This window comes from Camelus ferus, chromosome 24 (assembly GCF_009834535.1).
Source record: "Camelus ferus isolate YT-003-E chromosome 24, BCGSAC_Cfer_1.0, whole genome shotgun sequence".
Taxonomy (NCBI): Eukaryota; Metazoa; Chordata; class Mammalia; order Artiodactyla; family Camelidae; genus Camelus; species Camelus ferus.
Window position 1 is genome coordinate 3,470,688 of NC_045719.1, and position 11,485 is coordinate 3,482,172.

The window sequence follows — 11,485 nt, forward strand, 5'->3', positions numbered from 1 at the left end:
CCTTTCCTATGGGAAATGGCTAAAATTGAGAAATATTAATGGGTTCCAGAGTTGATCACCTGCAGCTCACATGGTCCCATTCTGTCATAGCTGAAAGTAATTTCCTTGTTTTGTAGCCACTCTGCTGTCTGTGTGGTCTCAGTCCAGCTCCTAATTCAAGTGCCTGTGTTACAGAAGCCACTGTGAGTCACCACTGGCTCAGGAGGGAGCAGTCGTGGAAACTGAGGTGCTGGCCTTTCAGGACAGGAGTGGGCTCATCAGTTGTAACAGAGGATGGATGGCTGTAGCCGACAGTTCCCAGTACACAGAAACCAAAGAAACATCTCTGGATGTTTCCATACAGCCTCTATCTTCAGAGCCAAACTCATTTAATGACCTGAAAAAAAGCAGCCTGTCTTCCACCAGCACAAGTCCGCAATGTGGGCGAAAGTGAGTGCTCCCCGCAGCATGGGGAGATGGCCGTCCCCAAACCCTGTTGAGAGCGGCCTTTTCTAGGCTAACCTCTTCAGATGGATCAATGCAAACCTGGCTGGAAGCCTCAGACATGGACAATGAAAGGAGCGAGCGGACAAGAACTGCAAATCTGAAAGGAAACGTTTCTCAAGTGCCAGAACAGTAGAAGTCAACATCCTAGAAGTGGGAAACCCAGACTGGTCATGAAATACTTGGAAGAAGGTTGGTTATGTTTTAGTAGAAAACAAGAGTGAGGCATTGGCTGTCTGAGATAATGAGATATGATTCAGGGAACTCGAGGGTCCGAACGCTGAGCCTGTACCCTCCGTGTGTGGGATCAAGGACACACTTCTTAACTCTCTTTTACTGGGGTTCTCATCTGCAAACTGGGGTGTGCAGTGTCTGTTATTTGAGTTGTTGAAATTTAAGTGACATAATATATGTAAAGTATTAGATCCTGTGGATGGTTCTGGAAACAACCACTCATTCAACAAATATTTACTGAGTGCCAAGTGCATAGCATTTGGGGGGTAACAATGGACCAGAGACAAAAATCTCACACACATACACATACACACAAACACACACACACAAACACTCACACGAACACACACACACACACACACACACAAACACACACACATCTCGAAAGCTCATGGAGTTCACATCTTATAGCAAGTATTCCATTAACGTTTACATTCTATAGTAAACACTCAATAAATTGTTCTATGAAAAATAAGACTTTTTTCATCATGAATGCCACATGTACTCCAGGAAGCTGAAATCCTGTTTATCCAGGTGCATTGCTCAGAGGATGTGACCACCTTAGGAGAATTTCCTGGTTTTCTAATGAACCCCTTCTCTTCCTTGACATTTTAAATACAGCTTAAACTGTGGCATCACTAGTGATGGAGAAACTGGAGACTGGGGACCAGGAACAGAAGCTTCCACCCTGCAAGGCCCCTCCTGGGACAGACGCGATCTCTGCGGACAGGTAGGCCCAGCCAGCAGGGGATTCTGTCCTGATCCCTGTGGTTGCAGCAGGTACAACTTTTTGGCTTCAGTGTGACATTTGAGCCTGCCTGTCTTGATAGCTGCAGCACCTCTTGACCTTCAGCGGGGCTTCGTCCCCACTTAGCGTGTGGAAGCCTGAATAAAGGCATTGTTGGGGCCTCTGTTTGCTGGACTTGGAGTGCGCTGGCTGCTGCGGGCTCAGCCGCTGTCCGTCTCCCACCTCTCACAACACCCAAGACACTGCTGTCCCTCATCCCAGGGGTAACGGACCAGTGCAAATTGCTGACCCCTCTTGCAGTATGTTCCAATTCCCTACTGTTAATCTCCTTCATATTTAAGATTGCATGCATAGCTATGCAAATTAGCAGAGGTTTATAAGCTCAGGATTTGAAAGAAAGTGAGCTGGTCTACAATGAACGAGTGGACAAGTAAGAATTTAACTGAAAATTTAGAACACATTCCACAGCCTGCAACCAAAGGAAGAAAAAAAGAAAAAAAAATTATATACCTGTAACTGTATAATATTATAATATTTCATATAATAATTATTTATAATATATTGATATATTAAATATATTAAAGTATATATTATAATGTAAAATTATATACATATACCTATATAATATGCCATATTATAATAGTTTATAAAATGTATAAAATATACATCTATAATATTCTAAACATATAATGGTTAAAATCTTTGTATAAAGGATAGTTTTTAAGCTACCTATAAGGTATAGCAATATTGTATTATGGTATACACTACATCATTACATTGTATCTGTATCCATATACACATGTACATTGTTCATATATCTGTATATACACATATACGTGTCTGTATAAGTCATTGAAATGATATACAATTTTGCTGCATGGGCACAATCTATACTAATAGGAATCATTTAAAATAAAATCTGTATGGTTACCTTTTGAAGATGGTATATTCATAGTAAGTTTTAAATGAGATAATGAATAAACAAAATTACAGATTTGTAGAGCTGAGATGCAAATCAACTAGTTTATTGGTTTGGTTCAGGCTCAGAAATTATTTTCAGGCTCCAAAATTATGTTAGAAAAGAGTCAAGTTTATTTGCAGGTCAAATATATTTTCTCATTGTTTTTAGTTTGCTGAATCAGGTTAAATAAAAAAACAGTTATGACATTTAGAGTTGGTTTAGACTGAGGCTTTAAAAAAACCCACATGACTTCTATTGGCTCCACTGCTGCCAAAAAATCCACAAATTTCATTATAGTTAAAAATTTCAAGTTTCTTACCCTCAATATTTTACAATAATTGTAGTAAAATAGAGTTAATTAGGCTTATATATGAGGTATCAGAGAGTAATCGTAAGGAGGGGAAAACTGATAAAATTCACAGATTAGGTCAGAAACCCTGAAATAGTTGAGTTGAACATTTGCAAGATTCATGTATCCACAGAGTTAGAAACTGTGTGAAATTAGAAAGAAAATGTAGAAATGTCTCTGAAAAAGCAGAAAAGTGATTTTGAAGTCTGACTTGCCCCTCCTCCAAATATTTTTCTTATTAAAAGAAAGTGGAGGTTATAACTTTTGTTATGACTCAATTTATAACAGCATGACAATTGTCCGTATTAGTAATCTGGAATAGGATTTTCTGAAAGGACTCAAGTATCTTTCTGTTTTTCTTCTGATTGCTAAAATGAGCATTCGAAAATTATAATTTTTGTGTTGGTTGGTTTCTTTTTTTTCTTTATGGGGTAAGGTAATTAATTGATATTTGGAGGAGGTACTGGGGATTGAACACAGGACCTCTTACATGCTAAGCAGCACTCTACCACTTAAGCTATACCCTCCCCTTGTATTGGTTGGTTTCAAAACCCTCTTTAAATGACAGCAACCCAGAAGTTAAGCTGAAATATTGCAGTCTTAAAAAAGTAAACATAATATTTCCTCCAGGAAAACAGTATTTTTCAACATGAAACAGAGACATTCACATTGTTTCCTTTGCATTTTCCTCTTAGTTCTCAGAGTTGGATCACAGTGACAGAATCATTAAAATAAAGGTTGAAAAGAGCTAAAAGAGACAATTGAACGAGCAGCTTGTACCAGACCATCCAGGTGAAAGGTTAATTTCTGCAAGAGATCTAGAGAGCTGTTGAGTATGTCTCCTATAAATTTTTGATTCTGTTTTTGTGCCACTTGCTTGATTCAGCAGCAGACAACCCAGACTCAGCCAGTGTTCTGAAGACCTCGTCTACGGCTGAACGTGGATTTGCGGACCCGGCAGTGTTTAGAGGCCCTCGAGCCTCCCTTCGCACTTTGCTGGAGAAGTGAAAGAGCCTGGGCAGGTGGGAGGTGGAGCCACGTCCCTGGAAGCACACAGGTGGCGCTGCCTGCCTTCGCCCGGCGTCCCCCACCCCCACCCCCACCCCGGCACCCGCACTTGTGCTAACACTGCTGGCTGTGAAGTCTGCTTTGTCGGAAGAGCCAGAGAGAGGAGAGAGGGTGTGTCTGGCCTCCCCACTGTGCCTCTTTTCTCAGACGCTTGGAGATCTGATGGCTTAACTCCAGCCCGATCTGTCCCTTCCTGCCAGTAAGACGATGAGGAGGAGTGTAGAGCTCTCTCCCCTGGACAGTCTTTCAAAATAACCCCCCAAATTCTTTACACCCTCATGACCCTCTTTGACTCCTCACCAGAAGTGGCAACAAACAAATTTCTGTATTAAAAAAAAATTGTGACGAAAAGATGAGAGGTTGCCTGCGGTAGTGGGTGGGGGGAGGGATGGACTTTAGAGGGGCAGGGGGAGTCTTCCAGGGGTGATGGAGACGTTGTGCGTCTTGGCTGTGGTGGCACTTTCTCAGGTGAGTGCTCGGGAACCTCACGCTTTCAATGCATTCGGTTTTTGCACAGAAATAATCTCTCCATAAAGTAGAGCTTAAGACAACAATGTAGGCATCCGATGATAAAAGCATCTAAATTATTCTTTCTCTTGTTATCTAATGAATCAAATAGGCTCTCTAATTGTTTTACGTAGTTTTAACAATTGTTGTAAGGTAATTTTAAGAAAGCCAAATCACCTATCTATACAATACAGGAAATACAAGGTTTCTGATTGTCCACACTTTCTAAAATATAAACTGTATAATTCAAGATTCTTCCCTTTCCTACACAGGAAAGTACTGAAAACTGACCTTCATGGATGTGAGAGGAAAAGGCCCTATCTTTTTACTGACCTGTATCCATCTCAGTCCACAGGCAGAAAAGAAATACCTTTTAAAAGCTTACTACTTTCCCTCACTTATTTTCCATTGGACCTGATACTTAAAAATATGTAGTCTGCACTAGTCTCCCCTTGTCCACCACCACAGATAATTAACGCACAGTCTGGCCAACTACCCTAAGTTCACCAATTAACTCTGTCTTTAAGCTTGCATTTCCCACTGACTCTCCCGGCATCTCTGGGGAATGTGTCTAAAGGCAATGCCCTATTTTCAAGCAACCTAATGCTCTTAAACCTGATCCTATCTCTTGGATCTTGGATGAGGCTTGGTGTGAAAGGCACAGAGTCAAGACAGCTGAAAAGGCCGCCACACTTCCCCTGTAAAGCCACTGAGAGTGCTCGGTGCTACCTCTGCTCCTGTGATACACAGTGAGAGAATCACAGGTTTAATACATGAAACGGGAGGAATTTCGCCCAGCTAAGAGCAAGTAAGACCAGTCAGGCCCTTTGCAGATGAGGTTGGGGCTTTACAGAGCAGAGCAGAACGCCCTCTGGGAAGATGCTGTCTGTACACAGACGCAGAGGGTCTCGCCCACCTGCACCTGCGGACCAGAGAACCCACCCCTTATGCCCTCTGGTCCTCAGTGTTCCTGCCCACCCAGCCTGAGACACCTTGCCTTCCGCCCTTGCTCACTTCTTTTCTTTCCCTGCAGCAACTCTCCCATTTATAAATGTGACTCACGAGAATTCAGGACGATAAGTAATTTAATGACCAGACATTAGATAAACAAGCTGAATTTTTCTCTCTTTGAAACCCTTCCCCTAGGATTATCAATGATTTTTTGCATAATGGTTTATTCTTCCCTTTGATCTGGTATATTTCTGTGAGAGAACGCAATCTGTTATGCAATTTTTTTTCCTCTACTGTTATGTATTTCATCTACATACGTAAAGAACAGAAGTAAGTCAGGATGTGCCCGCGGGTGGAATGGAGATCAGAAAGGGGATAAACACATGAATCATGGCCAGTGTCAGAACCCCAGTGCTATTGTTTTGTGCTGGTGTGTCAGAGAGGCTGGCCGAGGAAAGCACAGAGCTTTGAAGGCAGACGTCCCCGGAAAGGAATCAGACTTTGCTACCTGTTAGATGCCTGTGGACACACAGGTTCTCTTTATTCAAACCGTCTCCTTATCTGCAGGGGAGAAGACTACCTACCTTGCAAAGTTATTAAAACAATGTAACAGCGGTACAAGGGCAAAGAATAGCTTTGCATTGGATGACGTCCAGTCAACGACGTCATCAGCTGTCAGGCCCACCAGCGTTTTATGTTCCAAGAAAGAAACAAAAACTTTCAGTATCAGTGTAAGGGGGCTTCATGGTGAGAGACACTCTGATTTCAGAGATGTAAAATGTGAAATGTGTATGTCTTAGAACTGAAGAAACAGAATGCTAAGAAAGTGAGGGGGTGTGTGTAGATGGAGTGGAGGGAACTAGGGGGCAGACAGAAGTGTCAGGGCGACACAGTGGGATAAATAATGAAACAAGGTCCCAGCAGAAGCCATAGGGAAACGGCTCAGGGACCCACAGGAAGGTCTCCATCCTCATGACACATACGGTGGGCCGAGCAGACGTAGGTGAAAATGAATTTGGGCCTCATTCTCCTTAGTAATTGGGATGCAATTTTGTGTTTCATTTTGGAATAACTTCAGGACATTTGTTTTGAGTTCTTTTATAAGCTCAGACTTGTGTCTCTGAGTGTTAACTGCTTTTTAGCCAATGATCTTAAGAGATGGCTGAGAGCATAAGGAGGTAGAATTTAGTGTTTAATAAAGGACAAGCAAGCTCCAATACAAGAGTGCTGCTTCTATGATCACGCTGCCCTTCAGCGGAATTGCAAACAGTAAATTTCAAATGATATTAACAAATGATGTGATCTCCGATTATGATGTTTAACGAAAATATTGCAAGCTTGGAAGTACAAGGCAAGCAAAGCCTGAGTACACAGAAGGTGTTTATTACACCTATAAAAACCCGAAGGTTCAGGTCAACCCATCCCTCGATTTACAGAAAATGAGGCCAGCAGGTGATATGACCCCGAGTCATGGAGGATGTGTAGAGGGGAGTCTGAACATTTCCTCCTGGACGAGGGGGATCTTCCCACATCACCCCATCACTTGCTAGGCAGGTCTGTAAGTTTTCTCTCCAGATTAAATCTCTTCACTCATTTTTGAACAAAGCGATGTGGGTTCACAGTGTGTTTCTACAAAGAGCCATTTTTCTAATGGTCAGATCAAGGTGAAGAGATTCTGGAGTTGGGACTTGGGCATCCAGTACATCGTGCTGTGTTGGGACAGGACTGGGATTTTTCCTCGGTGGACTTAGCTCATCAAGGGAAGAGGAGCAAGTACTCTTCTCTGGGTTCTGTGCAGCTGGGTCCTAACTCAGGGCCCCACCTGTACTTTGACCTCACCTTAGTGTTGCTTTGCAACAGGCTGAGCGTACGGGTGTCCATCATCTTAGAGGAGACAGAGCTCCCCAGGCTAGCTTCCGAGGACCCAGAGTCAGACTAGGATGAGCTTCTGCCTGTATTCCCCTCTGTCAGCTCCCCAGGCTCCGGTCCTCTGTTTGTGTGCCTTTACGCCACCTCTTCGTGTTTGTTCACATTAATTGAAGGCTGGAAGCATTTCTACCTGCCAACCTCTTCAAATGCATCTCCAGCCATGGAGCCACTCAATACTCAGCCAAAGGCTGTGTGGCCTCCAGCACCTGTGCACCAAAGCCACCTGGTCTCTGCCATCACAGGATTCACAGTCCCATGGGAGAGGAATACACCCACACACAAGCACCCAGAGGTGCGTGCATCACAAATGGCAGAAACTGATGCTCCGAGATGGATTAGGAAGGGAGCTGACTTTGAATAGTTCGATTGTCTGAGAGGCTCCTCTGATGAAGTAACATGTGGGATGAAACCCGAAAACCCTTTAAGCTCCAGCAACATGGACCTGTTCACCATTCTCAGCAAATACCCTGGCCTTTCTTTCTGGGTCCTTTTCCCAGTGTTTTCTTCCTATAGAACCTCCTGGATTCACGCACCCTGCCCCCAGCTGGTGTTTCCTTCTTCCCTCGACCGACCTGTTCCTGAGATGTGCCTCCCCTCCATCAGGTGCCTTTGGTGCCTCTGTGACCCCAGGGCGCCATCCCAGCACCTGTTACCCGGTGCTGACATCGAGCTGACATCGACGGTGCAACCACCATCTCCCCAACCACAGTCTTCAAGGGCAGGGGCTAAATCACCCGTTTGGCTGAGACTCTGAAACAGTGTGTGGTGCACAGTAGGTGCTTTGCCAGTTTCCTTGCAGATTCATCATTTGTTATTCATCATTTCCCAGGTCGGAAACACCCGGGAAAGTACAGTTCTCGTTTGTTGAAACACACCACCAGAGGAGGATGTACATTTTGAGTAGAAATTAGCTTCGATGTGAGACTTATCTTAGCGTGTTTGCCTGCCTATGTTAAAGATTTCATGACAGGAAATATTATTTCTGCGTTCAGCAACTTAGACTGACAGCCAGGAGGCGAATGGTGCAGGAGGAAGTTCGCCCTCTGTGGGGTCACACGGTCTCAGCTCAGGGTCCAGCTACGGACCTTGGGCCAGTGACCCCGCTCCCCGCACCCTCACTTTGTCCTGTGGAAGCACCATCAACTACCTTAACCAGCTGTTTGAGGATGAGAGGAGACAACGCATGTAGTGGTTGTTTATCATGATGCTTTATTATGTACGGAAGTAATATGACAATGCTGTGAAAATAAGTTTTCTCAAAAAACTGCAAGCTCCTTGGATCTTTTAATTTTACCCCAAGATGCAAAGACTGAAACCTACTTGGTTTTGATCACCTGGCCTGTTTTTGATGGCCATTAGGCAAATAAACAGGTGCATTAATTGAACCTCAATTATACGGTTTGTGGGGAAACATCCGAGGTGGAAAATGGTCATGCCGTTCATTTAGATGTTGTTCCTTTTAAAATGTTAACATTCATAAGAACTGTGTTTAATAACCAGAAAGTACTAGTTAAATGTCTCATAACGCAGAGACAGCCAGGAGGGGGATTAGCGAGGCTGGAAGGAGGGGATTTCAAACTGGGTTCCTGGGAGCCCTGCTTCTGAGGCTACGACTCAGGGGCGATGGGGCTTCAGGGACTTGAGTGTCATTGCTGTGGTCCCATCCAAGTTCCCTCGCCTTCTGTGTGCTCCAAGCTCCTCAGGCCCCATAACGGACTGTCTTGGGGATGGCCTCTCTCTTGTCTTAAAGCCCTCATGATTCTGTGTGTCTATATGTTTCTTCAACATCCTGATTAATATATTCAGAGGTTTGACTTGAATATGCATGGCGAAATGTTTACTGCTTACTTAACTTGCTTCCCTCGTCTGTACCCGTGAGACTCTGCCTGTCCGTCCCCAGCAGGGAGCCTCGTGTCCTTGTTTTAGGCAGAGTGCTTCGCGCCGTGCCCAGTGGCCAGTAGACCCCAGGGAGACGTGCAACCATTATTCAAGGCTTTAAGAAGAAACTGGGCTCTATTTCTCATTCTAAAATTAAACACACTTAGGCTGAGAGTTTTAGTAAATGTTAAGTCTACGTGATTAATAGCAAATATTTTGCTCAGAGACTCTCTCAACAGATCATTTGTGATTAACCAGTTGATTCTGAAGGTTAATCAAATAGAAGACTCAGTAGTCACATTCACTTAGACTATAGCCTCAAAGCTTACACACACACACACACACTCATGTGCGCACACTGCCTTTCACATATTAGGCCCTAAAGAGGGTAACTTCCTGCCGAGTTTTCCCCTTCAAGTGTTTCTTGAAACCACAGCGCACTTTGCCTCTCTCCATCCCTCACGATCAGATCCTCTTATCAAACAGCAAATAGAAATGGATTCTAAAACACAGCTTTACGTCTGAAGTAGCTTTTAACTGCAACCTGCACATTCCCATTGATACGTGTTTGGTCTCCATGCAGAGGTGTCTTTGGCCGTGATGCACGGTGTCCTTGTCCAGATTAAAAGCAGATTGTGTGGTGATCAAGATGGCTGAATGCACCAGTTAGACGCAAGCTCCTTCAGGACGCAAATACCAGGATACATTTTAAGCCAGTTGCTTTTACTGCTCTGCGGACCTGACCTTAAACTCACAGTCCTGACATTATTTTACAAATGCTTTGCCTTCAGAAAGAAAAATGACAAAATGAGTCTTTTAACTTTAATTTTCCCTGCTGAGGAAAATGGAGAACAAATAAATGAAAGTTCTTTGGAAGAGGTAGCCTCGTGGCAAAAGAGCGTGTTTTTAATCCATCCAAATAATTGATATCTATCTACCTGCCTACCTAACTTAAGTGCCATTTTAAGTGGGGGAACCAGGAAAGGCCTCACTGAGCTGGTGACACTTGAGCAAAGACTAGAAGGATACGAGATGGGAATCAGGTGGATCAGGCAGAAGCACAGCCAGAGCAAAGGGCCTGGGGTGAGCACCTGCATGGCCTGCGGGAGGAGCAGCTACACAGACTATGTATTTTTTGCAGTTTTAAATGCTTGAAAAATGCCCAAAGAAAAAGACCATTTCATGACATGTGAAAATTGCATGAAATTCAAATTGCAGTGACTGTAAGTCAGGTTATATTGGAACTCCCCTGGCCACCCCCTGCCCCACCGAGTCACCAGTTGATTTTGCTCATAGCACTTCACGTACTGTATTGTCTTCTCACTGTAGACAGCAGCCCTGAACACCAGCTCCAGGGCCTTCCCTGACAAACAGCCACCCCAGTGTTCATTCATCAAGGGGCCTGGCACCAAGTAGGAGATCAAGAATATTTTGGGGTAATGAACCAATAAAATTTTCAAAATTGAAATTCACTAAATTAAAATTCATTTTGATTTGCAATTCAAAATTCAATGTAAATTTTAAGTTCTTTCATATATATATAGTTTAATTTATTTTAATAAGTTAAGTATACTTTAAAAAAACTATTTAAATATATAATTTATTTTAGACATAAGAAAAGTACTGAGGACTTCAATTCTGGCCAAGATAGACTGGCCCTGTGTTTACTACTCCTACCATCCTGGCTCTTAACTAAAAACCCCTGGACATAACACAATGAATGAGATAAGGAGCTGCTAAAAGGTGGAAGGCAGCCTAGGACACTTGCCACTTTGCCCTAAAGTCTGCTTTATCTGACGTCAATTCCTGTTCTCTTTTGACTAATGTTTACATGATACGTCTTTTCCCATTTTTTTCTTTCAACCTACCTGTACACAAATACACTTGATGTTTACTTTAGATGGTATATTCAGTCTACCAATTTCTGTCTTTTAATTGGTGTGCTAAGATGAATTTACATTTAATTTAATTATCAACAGGTTAAGGTTTAATTCTACTACTTTACTGTTTATCCTCATTTTCTTTTCCTCTATTCACTTTGAAATGCTCAAGACGGCACAGAGATGGAAGTAGAGGACTGATCTAGTGGTTCCCAGGGCTTAGGGACAGGGTTGGGGGTGGTCACTATCAAAGTACAGTATGAGAGATCTTGGTGGTGATGGAACTGTTCTTTATCTTGATTTTTGCCCTGGTCACACAAATCTAAACATGTGATAAAATCACACAGAACCTTGTGCAGGCACGCACACAAATACACACACACACACACACACAAACACACACACACAATGCAAGTGTATGTAAAATTGGAGAAATCTGAATAAAGATACACCAACGTTGTACCAGTGTTAATTTCCTAGTTTTGATACTGCACTAC

General features: G+C 43.1%; 1 long non-coding RNA gene across 1 annotated transcript; it reads left to right on the plus strand.

Moving 5' to 3' along the window:
- Positions 1 to 280: 280 nt before the first annotated feature.
- On the plus strand, positions 281 to 4,191 carry LOC116659513. Its single transcript, XR_004314870.1, has 3 exons — positions 281 to 675; positions 1,339 to 1,447; positions 3,662 to 4,191. It is a non-coding gene; the product is annotated as an uncharacterized LOC116659513 (long non-coding RNA).
- Positions 4,192 to 11,485: the final 7,294 nt, after the last annotated feature.